Source organism: Ursus americanus, chromosome 11, assembly GCF_024610735.1.
Source record: "Ursus americanus isolate L20-20 chromosome 11, mUrsAme1.1.p, whole genome shotgun sequence".
NCBI lineage: Eukaryota > Metazoa > Chordata > Mammalia > Carnivora > Ursidae > Ursus > Ursus americanus.
The window spans coordinates 27456688-27472494 of record NC_142137.1 but is presented as its reverse complement, the minus strand read 5'-3'; the positions used below and the strand labels follow the sequence as shown (position 1 = coordinate 27472494).

Below are 15807 nucleotides of genomic sequence, written 5' to 3'. Positions count from 1 at the left end.
CCATTATATATATGCATAGCTATAAAATGTCAGTGTGGTTTTCAACGAATGATTGGTATACTCTTAATGGATAGTTGTATGTGAAATAAGTAACTTGCAATCCATTTTGTTTTTCATGTTATTGCTCATTATTAGTAAAAACATTAATAATAAAAATTGAGTTCTCTTTGTTTTTTTTTCCTTAAGAGCTAAGCTGAAATAATGACATTGCATCCAGTAAATAGACTGTTGTTACCAGTGTTATCAGTAAATGTTACCAGTATTACAATAAATCAAATGTTTGATTTTACTTTTTTCAGTACACATGTAACAAACATTTATTAATGTCAGATTCTAGTTACCTTTGCATTATTGTCATGTTAGTTTATATTAATGAGATCTTTTTTGTTTTTCGTAAGAAAATATGGTTACTGAATAGTTGTAATACCCAGGAGTTTATAATTGGAAATTTTATTTCCCAACTCTCCTAGGAAAAGTGGTTTCATGATCTTTTTTTTTTAGGCTTTTGGAGATTCTAGGGATATAGTAGGGATAAATCTAGGTCGACTCGGTTTTACTAATTGAGAAGTATTTGTTATAGAAAGGAATGAATACACAGGACATCTAGTTAGTACCCCTTGCTACCCTGTCAGTCAGGCCTTGCCGTCTGACTTGACCATCTCTTTCTGTGACATTGAAGTTAAATTGGAGGCAAATGACAGTGACCACAAAGATGGACTTACCATTTCAACAGATGCATTTCACCTCGTAATTTTGAACTGTAAGGATCTCAAAGACTTCCACCTATCCACTTTGCTATTAACCATGAATCAGCACTTTTTACGTGGGTACCTGAGGTCGTTCTAGATCAAAGCCTCCTTCATAAATGGTTTTAGATATTAATTTGCTATATGTACTTAATGTAACGGATGTGAGTTATTTTTGAGTTCATGATCATGTTTGAATCATCATCGATCAGAATCTTTTATTGAAGATTAATTTCAACTCTTTTTTCACAAAATTCTATATTTTATTCTGAATAGCATAGATTAACAGATTTTATTTCTGACGTTTTCACCTGAGTATCCACCTGTACTAAAGCTCAGTATGACTAGGACTCAGTTTTCTCCTAGTTGGTTAGCTGCTGCTTTCCTGTCTATTTTAGTTATGGCATCACCCTCCTCTCAGCCTAGAAAGTTTTTTTTACCCCTTGCAGACCCTTGCACTATACATCTAGACCTTGCCTAGTCTTGTCAGTTTCACCTCCAAACTATCTCTTCCATTTGTCCATTTCCATCCCTGGTGCCTCATTCCTAGCTCAGGCCTTTATTGTCTCTCTCTTGAAGTATGGTACTAGCCTCTGGACTTGTCTCCTTGCAAACAGTCTCTTTCCCTTCCATCCACTTGGGACCTTCTGAATAATTATAGAGCTCCCGTTCCAGAACTTTGAAATAGTTCCGCATTGCTTACAGACTAAAGCTCTAGTTCCTTATTGGGCTTTCAAGGTCGTAACAGATATAGCTCCAACTGCCTTTAGAATTTTTCTTTATCCCTGTAGTCTTTCATTTACACTGTACCATTAAACTGTTGATTGTTTCTTGTGTCGTCCTGAGATTTCCTGCCTCAGTGGCCTTTATTTATTACCCCGTCTCTTCATATTCAAATAGTACCTGTCTTTGAGGACTTGCACAAATGTTAAAACTTACCCTCATAGCCATTCCTACTTGGAAATAATCTCTCCTTCTTGCTGGTTGCTGTTGTACATCTTTACTTCTCTTATGAAATTTATCCGTTAATATTATAGCAATTTATGTAGCTGCCTTAGAACATCTTCTAGACCGTATACTTCTTTTTTTTTTTTTTAAAGATTTTATTTATTTATTTGACAGAGATAGAGACAGCCAGCGAGAGAGGGAACACAAGCAGGGGGAGTGGGAGAGGAAGAAGCAGGCTCATAGCGGAGGAGCCTGATGGTGGGGCTCGATCCCGTAACGCCGGGATCACGCCCTGAGCCGAAGGCAGATGCTTAACCACTGTGCCACCCAGGCGTCCCTAGACAGTATACTTCTTGAGAGAGCAGGGTCTATGATTCATTTTGGCACCCTAGTAGTACCTGAGTACACAATAGGTACTGAGTAAATATTTCCCCAGTGAGTGAGTATGAGTAAGAATACTGATTATTATGGTATGCTTTTGGATCAAGTAACATGTATATATTTCAACACACTGTCTACAATAAACATTTATTACTACCTTGTATGTTTAAAGCATGAGGGATGGGGATAAGTACAAATATGACTGCATGGAAGACCTTCTCCTCAGGACTTTACTCTGAGAGAAGAAATGTGCCATGGACGCAAGCAAGATGCTATAAGCTAGATGAGAAAGAATGTGATCGTGGCCATGTGACAGGCACAGACCAAATGCTACTCAAGGTTAGAAGAGGTTATGAGGGGTGGGGGGGGGCTCAGGGAAAGCTTCACAGAGCTGCCACTTGAGCCAGACGTTGAAGGATAAGTAGAATGAACATAGAGACTTGAGGAAGCGAAGCTTGAGTCTGGCACTTTAGACCGCTCGGCTATACTGACACCCTAAGTAGAGATTTGAGAGAGGAGGGTAACCTAAGGGAGTGTTGGGTGTAAACATTTCTGAGGTGAGAAAGCTCTTGAGTTATCCCAGAAAGAGTATGGAATTCTGTCTGACTACAAAATGGATAAGCTAAATTGTGGTAGTGTGTGCTGAAGTCTAGAAAGATATCAGTTAGAGCCTGATCAAGGAAGCTCTAGATAGCAGGCTAGGGAGCTTGCTCTTTTTTTTCTTTTCTTTTTTTTAAGATTTCTTTGTTTATTTGACAGAGAGTAAGAGAGAGGGAGAACACAACCAGGTTGAGAGGCACAGGGAGAGGGAGAAGCAGACTCCCCGCTGAGCAGGGAGCCCGACATAGGGCTCGATCCTAGGACCCCGAGATCATGACCCAAGCCGAAGGCAGACGGTTAACTGACTGAGCCACCCAGGTGCCCTGGGAGTTTGTTTGTTCTTAAGTACTAAAAGTTTGTGAGCAACAGGGGTGGACTGGATGGCTCAGTGGGTAGCGCATGCAACTCTTGATCTCAGGGTTGTGAGTTCAAGCCTTGTGTGTGGTGTAGAGTTTACTTAAAAAAAAATTGGAAGCAACAGAATGAATGTTTTTTTCTGGAATGAAAATTTTTTTCCCATTAAAAAAGCCACTATTGATTATTATTACCTCATCCATAGCATGAGCATAGTGTTGAAAATACATTCTGCATGTGGTTCTGACCTTGGATAGCACATTCATAATTTACTCACATTCGCTGAATGCCTCTACTCTTCAAATAAGTAACTAATAATATTTGAAACTTTGAACCAGTAGGAATCTACCCTGGGACAGCCTGCTAAGTTCTTATCACTGATCATGAATCCTGATAGCTGGAACATATTGTCATGGTTCTGCCAAAGTACTTCCAGGAGTAGAAGATTTTGTTTTGTATGTTTACTTTAAATGTATTCTGTAGTAGATATAGAAATATAAAGTATATCAAATATGAATGTGGTGTTAAAAACTTGATGGGGACATTTGAAAAGTTATTTTTTGTGTGTAAGCTTAATAGAGTTGCGATTTTAATCATGAGTGGTTTTTTTTTAATGCTTCATTTCCTATCGCTGAAAGAAATTTGGCTTTATACTATTTGTTGGTCACAATTGTTTCAGAGCGAGAAACTTGCAAGATCCTAAAGGCATTAAATTTACAGTGTAATAGTATAACCCCCAAACTGAAAAAGTAAATATAAATCAGTGTTTTGGACTCTACAAACAGGCATTATATCATCAAAGAAGGTTGGGGTTTTTCCCTGTGATTGATTACATATCTGGAGTAGTATTTAGTTATGTCACTTGGATCCCAGAATTTAAAACAGAAATAGAGAATTTAAATAAAGTCACTAAAAGATTACTTATATTGAGGAATTGCTTTAAAAGGAAAGGAGAAGAGGAGCTAAATATATTCATCTTGGCTGAGAGACAGCAAAGTAGAGACATGAGTCTATAAATATTTGGAACTTGTAAACACCAAGGGAAAAAAGATGTATTTTAATTTTACAGCAGGATATAGCTAAGAGTAAGAAGATGAAATATAGGATGACTCACTTTTATGAGATTACGATTCTGGTAAGGCTGGAAGAGTGCCAAGATACAGTTTATCCCTTTTTCAAAATTATGAGCTTCTGGGCAGCAAGGATCATATCTTACTAATTTTTGTATTCCTAGTGTTGGTATATTGTTTGTGTTTTAAGTTACATGTATTGAATTTCAGCAAACCATCTGACAATTGCATATTGTTCTTTAGCAAAGGTAGAGAAATACTGGCTCAATGATAGTGTTGTTAAGATTTATGGCTCCTTAGTTACTCAGTGTTGCTACTGGATCAGTGGCATAAACTGAACTATAAGTTAAACTCTCTCTGTCACTTTCCTATCTCAGTCCCTAACACATGATAAATGCTAGGTCTTTATCAAATGAAAGATCTTAGTAAATGCTCCAGGGCCCTGATCATGCTCTGTCTTTCAAAAAAATATTTGTGGGGGTCCCATCCTAAAACTCTAACTTTGGGTTTGAATGGTAATTATTATTCACAATGGTGGGTGAATTTGTACTCTTTTGAAGTGTATGGGTACAGATAACTATATTGTCTGCAAACATGGTACGTGGACATTTTGTGAGATCTAGTTGAGGGAGAAAATGATTTTGTATCCAGTAGTCTTTTGAGTTTTGTTATTAGTTAACATCTACTAAACATTTTACGGTTGTCAAAAAGTCACTCCTGTCACAGACCTAAAGACTTTTTTATTCAATTAGAGGTTAATAGTAATAATAATAATAATAATAATAATAATAATAATAAACTTGCCAATACTTAGAGTCAGGTATATTTCAGTTGATTAAAGAAAATGGTGTAATAGATATTCTAGCTACAGAGAAATGTGTACTAATGCCTCTGGATACTTTGTCATACTAACTGAGAGAGAGCTACATAGGTTTGGTTTGTTTTTTCCTATGACACCAGCTTGTTCAGGCAGAATACTTATTTGATTTTCAACAGCATTCTAGGTTGTTTATGACCTGTTGGCTGTGTATGTTTTAAGTCTGTGTTAGTTATCTACTGCTGTATGACAAATTGCCCCTGAACGTAGTGGCTTTAAAGATGTTTAAACAACATTTATCATCTCACAGGTTCCGTGGGTTGGGACTCTCGGTGTGGCTTATCTGGATCCTGTCTCAGAGTCTCCTTAAACGATTGCAGTCATCTCAAGTCTTCACTAGGAAGCATCTTGTTCACGTGGTTGTTGGCAGGATTCATTTCCTCAGGAGCCGATAGGTGGAGGCTTCCCTTGGTTCTTTGCCACATAGGCTTCTGCACAGAGCGTCTTACAACATGGCAGTTTTCTTCACCAGAGTGAGCAAACAAGAGGGCGAGAGAGTGTGTGTTAGCGAGATGGAAGTCACGGTGTTCTGTTAGTGAATCATGGAAGTGACATCCCATTACCGTTGCTGTCTCCTGTTCACTAGAAGTCATTTGTGCAGCCCACACTCGGGGAGTGATTACAAAGGGCGTGTTTACTAGGGGTGGGGATATTGGAAACCGTGTCCGAGGCTGCCTACCGCAAACTCTAAGAGGCTTTTATATGATATTTGGATCCTGTTATTGTTCTATTTATTTAGTGGAAACATAAGAAAGTGCAAGAAGTCCCTTCTTTCATATATCACTTTTTCCTTGTTGAAAAGTTGCTTGAGTGGCAAGAGTTTGGGGGTAGTTCTGGTTCTAAAGAGCTAAAAAATAATATAATGTACCACTTATCCCTCCGCTTTTCCAAACATTCTTCAGTGATTTATTTCCAGAATTTGGTGTATGTTCATTTCCCCTCCTCTCCTGTCCCCTCCCCCTCCATTTCTTCCCCACCCATTATGGAACCACAGGTTTAAGCTACTTAAATCTAGAGGGTGTGTTCATTTGAGATCCGGGATTTTTCTTCACTTTGAACGTACCTAGAGATCCCATCTTTGTTATACAGTCTGAGGCCTATGTTTATCACCACTATCTCATTTCTATTTTTCATGCATTTCTTTCGAACAAAGGCAAAAATGCAAAGAAAAATTTAAGTTTCCCACTACTAAAAATTGGTAGTGCTGCTGTGTTGAAACAGGGAGCTGACAAGCAATGAAAAGACACCATGAGGAAGCATGAAATATTATCGTCCTTTAGCTAAGAGAGAGCATTTGAAGGTGCTTTAGGAACATCGCTGTATAAAGATCAACGTACGAAAGTCAGAGATGGCCTCTGTTTCCACTCAGCTGGAGAGGAAGTGCTGTACTGTTACTCTTTGTGGAAGTTTGATTAAAATAAGTGCTCAGTGGTTGGAGAGTTTTCTAAGAATCTCTGTGTGCAGCACAGCTTCTATTCATACCTTGTCTGACAAGGAGATACATCAGGTCTTTAATTTTGTCTGTGCTAAACAGGGCCTGACAGGGTAAATGTGTTTACCACAATGAACCCCTTAAAATCTGACAGTAGCCATCATGCTGGCATTTTGAAGAATTTTCCTAATGGCTTAGAATGCAGAGCTAACAATAAAAATCCTAGGAAAATATGGTTTGGTTATTTTCTCACTTGCAATTTTAGGTGACTTTGGGCAATTCCAGATCTTGTCACGCTGATGAATCACACTGGGGTTCCTGCTGGTGACCTTTGGTCCCTTACTAGTTCCTTAGGGCTGGGTCCTCCAGAGTCTGTGGCTCAGCAGCTCATGTCTGCAGCCGAAGGCCTTTGATGGTAGTGATGTCACCCCTGTCCCACCTGTACTTAAAGCCTTGTGAAGATCAGGCGAGATAATGTTTCTTAAGGTGCTCTGGATACTGTGACATATACCTTAAAATGTGAGAAGGTATTATTGAGGTGTTTTCTAGATACGGGCTGTGATATTTTATTATTTATTTATTCATTTATTCATTTATTTATTTATTTAGAGGGTGTGAGTGGGGTGGAGGGCAGAGGGAGAAAGAGAGAAAATCTTAAGCAGGTTCCACGCCTAGCATGGAGCCAGACGTGGGTCTCACAGCCCTGAGTTCATGGCCTGAGCTGAAATCAAGAGTTGGATCCTTAACCGACTGAGGCACTGAAGCGCCCCTGGGCTGTGATTTTTTTTTTTTTTTTGGCATAACAGGTTTTCAATCACGCACACCCATACCCCAGTCACGGGAGCTTTCTGCAGAGTCCTACACATCTGTTGGTGTGAGCTGGAGTGTATTGCTGCACCATCTGTTCCGTGGACAGGTGATAAACACTAAGAACCACACTTCCAAGAGGGCCCACTTCAAAGGGGATGAGACCTCTTAAGGTTCAGCTCAGGGACAGGGCTCTTGTGATGATCCCTGACTTTAGCGTAAAGTTTTAGTAGCCTGTACTGACAAACACATGCATCTAGAAGGTGGTTTGCCAAACTAACTCCAAAGTCACTAAGAGGCGATAATTAAGATATATTCCACAGTGACAGAAATAGCAGGAACTGGTTAAGAATCAAGGGCCATAGACAGGAGCCCCAGCACTTTGAGGCCTGTGTTTAAAACTGAAGAATCATTTCAGGCATACTATTTTATTAAATTAGTATTATTGAGGTAGAATTCACACACGATAAAATGTATCCATTTTAGTTAGAAATCGATCAGTTTGGACAAATGTATATACCAGGGTAATCACTACCACAGGCATCCTCTGTGACTAGAACTCTAGGGTGATTCAGGATCCCTCATTGAGAATGATGGTGTCTTCATCAAGAGGGGATCTGACATGCATGGACTGATTATTTATTGGGAGACTGCATATGATGATTATTTTGGGTGATCTTATTCTCAACTAAGCACTCATCTGAGTAGAAGCCTTCTACAGGTGAGGGCCATAAATCAATTAAGTGTTGTGCATTTTCCAGGTGCACTTTTGTTCTCATAACCCTGGCCTGTGGTGCATTCCTGAGAGGCTTGAGTTCTAATCCTGGGTCTGCCACTGTCTAGGGGGGACAATGAACTTGAGTAAGATTGTAGGTCTTTCACCTTCGTGTCTTCATGAGTCAAAAGAGAGGGCTCAGTTTCATAATTTCTACCTCTGACATTCTTTTTTTTCCCCCCCAAACCAAAGGTCTTCCATATTTATTGCTGAACCAGCCTACTGGTGCAAAAGCATAGTGACAGAGAACAATCATTTTCCCCCCCGATAAAACAGGTCTATTGTTCAGGTAGGCGTGATGTTTACAGAGTGATAGGATACGAGCACATGACCTGCATGCAGCATAAACACATGTGCCGTCTCATGTGCCATTCCTTAGAGACCCAGCTTGGCTCTTCTCTCTTGTCTCCTCCTGGAGCTACACCTGATTTTATCACCAGTTCTCATCCGAATGCACTGGCGAATGGGACGAGTCTGCTTTTGCTTCTCGGCCAGGAATCGCTTGATCCTGAAAGTCTTGGGAGAAGACATGGCCAGGAACCGTCAACGGCACATACCACCACTGCAGAGAAAAGGAGAGAGGAGCTCTGCCTATGACATTCTTAATTTCTCAATGATAAGACTGAATTATTTGATTTAAATATGAATGTCACAAATGTAAATAGAAAACTACTTTCTACCAGCATTGCTACTCTGAGGACAGATTGTACTCATTAACGAGTAAGATAGAATCTGAATGTCTTTGTAGCATTAGTCCTGGCATTGCCATCAATGTAGGATTTATCTTGATTATACTCTTAGTGACCTTGCAGTTAGGTAAGTAGCCTTCTAGATACCTGTGTTTGTCTTGCATTAAGCTTCTAATAACGGCTGCTTTTTATTGGTTCCTGTTAGAGAAAAGAAAACCTTATCTCTGCTGTCCAGGCCCGTAACCACTCCTAAAAGGCCAAAACAAAGAAGTGCATTGTTAACTGTTGTGCAGTGCTGGGTTGGCAGGCGTTGTTTACTATGAGCACCAAGGTTTGATTAACATAGGTTATTCAGATTAACCTATTACAGATACCTCCAAACCATTTTAAGTAAAATGAAATGAATCACAGCATTTAATGCTGTAGACGGTTCCTGAGTTACAGATAGCCTGCATCTAGTTGTAGATAAATAATTTTGAACTGGGAAGGCATTTTTGCTCAGAAATAGCAATTTAAACAGTGGTCAGGTTCTCTGAATACAAAAGCCTATTTCGGGGCGCCTGGGTGGCTCAGTCGTTAAGCGTCTGCCTTCGGCTCAGGGCGTGATCGAGCCCCACATCAGGCTCCTCTGCTGGGAGCCTGCTTCTTCCTCTCCCGCTCCCCCTGCTTGTGTTCCCTCTCTCGCTGGCTGTCTCTCTCTCTGTCAAATAAATACATAAAATCTTAAAAAAAAAATGCCTATTTCACCTACAATATAGCTAAAGTGTGACACGTGAAGAACTATGGAAACTAATTGTCATTTTAACTAGATTGTTCATTTATAACTGGATTTCTGTGGAAGAAGTGCTGGCTTATAGACTCAGAATATTTGCTTTACAAATAGATTTTGATCTCCTAATATGTACCAGGAGCTATGCTGGGCGCTGGGACTACACAGATAAATAAAATACAATCCCTTCCTTCAGTGAATGCATGGTGGGGAAGATATACAAATGGATCATCATATAACAACAAGGTTTAAAAAAGACATTATGGGGGTACCTGGGTGCCTGGGTTGGTTAAGTGTCTGCCTTCGGCTCAGGTCATGATCTCCAGGTCCTGGGATCGAGCCCTGCGTCCGGCTCCTTGCTCAATGGGGAGTCTGCTTCTCCCTCTCCGTCTGTCCCTCTCAACCCCCACCCCCAAACTTGTGCTCTCTCATGCACGCTCTCTTTCAAATAAATAAATAAAATCTTAAAAGAAAAAAAAAAGGACATTATGAGGTATAGTCAGAGATCCGCTATGCAGAAGGTACTGAGCACAGGAGAAGGACATCTGGCCATTTGGGGTGCGGGCTGAGTCTAAAGGAGAAGTAGAGATTTATAAGATGAAAGGGGGAAGGGGGGGCAGCATTCCAGGCAGAGGAGCTGGCAGGAGTAAGGGCATGGGGTAAGAAACTACAAGCATGTTGGTATCACTGGAACGAAGCAAGAAGTAGTGAATGAAGGAGCAGAAAAGTAAGGACCCGACCATGGTGATGCTTCACCATTGTGTTCAGAAGCGTGGACTTTTCCTTTGGCCAGTTAGAGCTGAGCTGATCAGGTTTTTGCTGAAGAGAGACCACTCAGACAGGGATAGGGAGAACTGGTTTGAGGGTGCCGGGATAGTAGCTTTTTCGGGCTGTTGTAATCAGGTGGTGGAGAATTGGTGAAGACCTGGCAGAGGTAATCAAGATAGACCGGAGGGGAAAGAGCAGCTAAATATGTAGGAAGTAAGGTAATCAGAGCTGAGGATTCGATTTGAGGGATGAAGGACAGGGTATTCAGACTTCCGCTTTCGTTGATTGACTGAGAAGGGAATACCAGAAAAAGAGGCAGTAAAAATTCAGTTTGAATAAGTGGAGATGATTGTGGAGACAGCCAACCTACCGTTGACATAACTCTAAGTATATAGAAGTTTAGAGACCTGTGGTTATAGATTTGAGCATCATTAGCATACGGGTGGTTGCTGAAACTCTAGAATAAACTAAAATCAGGATTAAAAAAAAAAAAAACACCTCTACGGGTTTCCCCCACTGTCTGAAAGTAGAGCGTCCTATGAAATCTTTTGTAGGCTGAAACGGAGTAAAGAAATGGTAACCATTAATTTATATGGAAGTTTTTGAGCTTTCCTAGACCCAAAAAATAACCTCTCTCAGGCTTTTCTGATGCCTTAGGACACATCTTGCTAACAGATGCTCAGCATAAATCCAGAGAAAGCCCAGATGCTGCTAGTTGAAAGCTATGGCAGGTTGATGCCCAGTGCGGTCGGGGGGCGGAGCTTGGCAGAGCCGCTCTCCCTGCCCCAGACGCACTGCCCCCTTAACGGTGGGTGCACACCGATGCTGAATGCGATTTTCACTTCTCATCTTTTTTTTTTTTTTAAACGAAATCTCTGTATTTCTTTCAGTTAGAAAAAGCAGATATTAACGCAGGTCCTTTGTAAAAGTAAAGGGGTGTGACTGAACTTTTAGAAAGCAGGGGAGACCTGTATTCAGAAGTGAGCTTGGCATATTTTGGGGTAAGTGCTGACTCTAGTTTCTTGTAAACTTCTTTTTTTTCTTAAAGATTTTATTTTTAAGTAAAAGCCCCCAACGTGGGGCCTGAACCCACAACCCCGCCATCAAGAGTCTCATGCTCCACCGATTGAGCCAGCCAGGCGCCCTGCAACTTCTTTTAAAATTGAAAACTTGCCTCCCATGAGTACTAACCATTGACAATTTTTATTCCTTCATCCAATAAATATTTATTAAATACTGTGTCCCTGGATTTCAGCAGATACAGAAAGTGGTGACAGAAGTATCTTCCTTGCCCTCTGGGAGGTTCCATTCACAATGACCAGATTCTCCGTATTTTTAAACCCTCTACTATCACTGGGGTGGTTTTAAGGCATAAACAGTTATGATAATCTGATGCTCTTAGCAAATGACTGCTGTGTTTGCTAAAGAGAAAAAGCACATTTATCTCACTCATAGTTCTTTGTGCAATTTGTTACAACACAATCTTTTTTGTTCAAGGTGAACAATGGAGAACAGTATAAAGAAAGGACCATAAACGGAGGGTTTTCTCCTGGGAATGTACTTCTGCATCAAATATGAGGAGAGTTGTGCCACTACTAAATTTAAGTAAAAGAGTGGTTGTAGCTATTAGTATTAGACCAGCACTATTCATTGTTCAGAAACTGGTCCGATGGATATTCTGATTGGTTTTGTCCCTATTATTCAGGGTGGTAGACAATTGTGTTTGTGTTTTCCTGTCTTCTTTATTGGTGCTGATAAGAGTCATTTGTGGCTTCATATTTTTGTTTCAAATGTCCTGGGGTGGGGAGTGCAAAGGAAATGTAGTAAAGGATAATTGTGTATCTTTAGGCTGTTCTTTTATGAGGTGCCAATTAACTAAAATAAATTTAACCCTGTGGGAAAAAAATTGTTTCTATAGAAGGAAAAAGCAAATCTGAAGTACACGCAAAGCATCATGAATGTAACTTCAAGAATTAGCTGAATTTTGCTAAAATGCAGATATTTCAAGAATAGTTTCCAAGTCATCATATTGTTTGTCACATGATTTCCCTGACTTTTGCCTTTAAAATACAGTTTAACTAAATTAAACCCTGCAGCCTTGATTTGTCTATCCGATTTTATTGCTGATAACTTAAATGTGAGGCATCCAAGTCCTGCCATTTCTGCTGTTTCTATGGTAACGAAAGTGTGCAAACCCAGCAGTATCACTTTCTTTCACAGCTGGCATTTTGTGTTCACAGTAAGAGGAGTTTTAGTAAAGCACAGTCTGTGTTAATTGGGATGTAAGTAGGTCAGAACAATTTTGGTATCCTTTCTTCGTTCTTTCAGGTGTGCGTGGGTGTGGGTGCGTGTGCGTGAGCTGCAGTTGCCTTAATTTTTTTTTATTAAAGCCTATACTTTCACTTCAGGTAATCACTATTAAAGTTAGTCTTTGAAAAGTAAGCGTAATATCTGTAAATATGACTTGGTTTGGAACCTTGAGGACCAGGCGGAGTTCTGAGACTTGCCCCAGACCTGTAGGCCCTTGAGTGTTTCGGTTTAAGAAAAAGGAAATGATTGATATGAAAATGCTTTGAAAATGTAAACGCATTTTAATGGTGCTTATAACATTTATTTTGTTGTTATCATTGTTATTTTGAAACATCAAATATCTTGTGACCTTAACATTTATGTACTTGTTCGGGGGGTGGGGGCATGTAATCCCAGTTAAGGGGTGCGTATTTAAAAATGGCTTCCTGTGCAATTCCGGATCTTAACTTGACTACAGGAGCCCTTCTCTGTGGATACTGCCCAAGCCCTGGGTTCCTTTCTTAGGTTGTACCAAAGAGCTTATAGCCGCTGCTCCCCCAAACCACGTCACTGCCTCTGCCCTCAACTCTGGCTCTCCAGGGGGACCCCACACTTAGAGCTTCCATAGGCTTCAAGTATCTTATATACAAGGTATTCCTTACAAACTTCATTACCAGCTGGACTCCTCTCTCTGTCTCTGTCACCTCATTCCATAGTGGTGTTCATATTCTCTCTTTCTAGAGAGCATGACTGCAGGAACTTCTGAGAGTTAGCTAACAGTGATCTGAGACCAGCTTCCTGCTCTTCTCCCATTCAAATGCTCATAATCTATTTGCCTTTCATATGAGAAGCAACTTTGCTCCCTTTTCACATACTTTGTGTTTTTATCTTACAGATTTATTCTGAGAGGGTTTAAGCTCAAAATTTAGGAATTACAAATAATATAGCAAAGGGTTTATGGTTTGTGGTTTATTGGATAATTTTTAAGAGTTGTTTTTTTTTAAAGTTTTATTAATTTAAGTAATCTTTATACCCAATGTGGGGCTTGAACTCATGACCCCAAGATCATGAGTCGCATTCCCTTCTGACTGAGCCAGCTGGGCGCCCCAAGAATTGTTATATCCCAGAGAGTCTGTTCTCACTAAGGCCTTCAACAGTATACTCTAATTCTGCCTTTACCTTCTCTCTACTTATTTGGGTCTCATGTACTGTGTCTGGCTTGTGCAAATGGACAGAAGTTGCCTCTTCCCATCTTTCATTCTATTGCACCTAAAGACTACCTCTTCCTTTTCAAGCTCTCTTAGCTTCTAGAACACTACGGGCTCTGTTTTCTTACCATGGTTGCTCCTTCGCGGGGTTTTTCATTAGGCTTGTTTCCCTCTAAACACCTTTTATTTCTCTCAACATTACTTATTTTTTATTAAAAAATTCTATTTCTCTAATGAGAAACCATACCAAAAAATACAAAATCAGACATTATAGAAATATATAATGTTGTAGAAAATGATAGTCTCTCCATATCCTTCCATCAGAGATTTGGCAAAATGCCAAAATCCATATTGTACAACCTATAAAAATTATGGATAAGAGAGAAAGATAATATATAATAAAATAATGCTAATTCTAGTCATGTAAAACCTAGTCTTTGCAAGTTCCTACATCATTCTGTATGATTGACAGCCCCCTGCCAGCTTCACCTTACCTCTCCACTGCTTCTCCTGTGCTAACTCTCCTGCTGTCTCATTGACTCCAGCCACATTGACCTCTTGGCTCCTTCTCCAGTTAACCAGGCTGCTGGCTCACCAAGGCTTCTCCTCACTACTCTACGCCATGGCCTTGCCCTTCTGCAAATCTTGCAGGAGCCCTCACCTACTCTTAGAGCGCAGGCCAGACAGTGCTCAAGAACTTACCAATTCTGGTACTCAGATGACTTGTGCCCAAAGCAGAACATTGGGAACAGCAAGCAAGCCCTCTGTTGTTGGCTTTCCTTCTCTCTAGTGTCATCAGCGCCTTATTCTGTGCTTCCTGATGCCCACTGTTCTCCCTAGTAAGTCTCCAGTTCACCAGCCGAACTCCTGTCTCAAACCTTTCAGCTTCCCCTTCCCTTTGTCTAGACTGCTCTTCCCTTAAATTCCAGCAGCTTATTTCTTTACTTTCTTCAGGTCTTATCCCAAAAGTTACCTTCTCAAAAGCAGGCATTCTCTGAGCAATTCTCTGAGCTTATTACTATTAAAAATGACACCCTCCCAGCAATGCATATCCCCATTCCTCGCTTTGTTTTTTGTCTTTATTATCGTCTTAATATATGATATGTACAAAAGAGTATTTGGAACATTATGTACCTTCCAAAGCTAACAGTCGAGAGCCTGTCACTTACCCCAGTAACTCGAACATTACTGGTAGCTTGTTTCTATTTATGCTCCCCGCCCCATCCCATCCTCCTGCCTCCTCAAGAAGTAACAAATATCCTAAGTTTTGAATCCATTATTCACTCCTTTTTAAAAATAGGTTTATCATGTTTGTTTGTGGGCCTAACCCATATATTCTTTAGTTTTGCTTGGTTTTAAGTTTATGTTAATGGCATTCTGCTGTATATAGTCCTCCAAACTTGCTTTTTTTACTCCACATAATGCTTCTAAGATTCAAACTTTTTTTTACCTTTATTAGTAACCCCAAAATTTTCACTGCTATTTTAAAATCCATTGTGTGATTCTACCAAAATTAATTTCTCCATTTTTCTATTAGCTAGAAATTTGGGTTTTGTCCAGATTTTTTGTATTACAACTTATGCTGCTATGAACATTCTCTCGTGTGTCTAAAAATGGAATTACTGAGTCAAAGGGTATGTGATTGTTCAGGTTTGCAAGATGATGCCAAATTGTTTTCCAAAGAAGTTGTACCAAGTTATTCTCTTACCAACAATGTACTGGAGTTCCCCCTGACCCACTTCCTACTCAACAGTTCTTAATTGTTAAACAATATACCAGGTGTAAAATGGTATCTCACTGTGATTTTAATTGCATTTCCCTCATTATTGATGAGGTTGAGCATCTTCATATACTTAATGGTTATATGTTTCTTCTTTTGTTAAATGCCTGTTCGGACATTTTGCCCATTTTTTTATTAGGTTGGTTTTATATTGATTTGTGGGGAGTTCTTTATTCTGGATACAAAATTTTTGTTACTTATGTGTATTGCAAATACTTCTGGTTTGTGCTTTGTCTTTTTATTTTATTTATTTTTGATGATTGAAAGTTATTTTTAATAGCCAGATTGATCAGTCTTTTCTTTTTTGATTATTT

The 15807-nt window shown here is 39.8% G+C and overlaps 1 protein-coding gene and 1 pseudogene across 2 annotated transcripts in view; one reads left to right on the top strand and one right to left on the bottom strand.

Annotated features, from left to right (window-relative positions):
• CDK19 (cyclin dependent kinase 19) overlaps window positions 1-15807 on the top strand; it is a 164082-nt gene that overhangs the window by 119047 nt on the left and 29228 nt on the right. The window lies entirely within an intron of this gene.
• Window positions 8366-8521, bottom strand: LOC148109256 (large ribosomal subunit protein eL39 pseudogene; annotated as a pseudogene).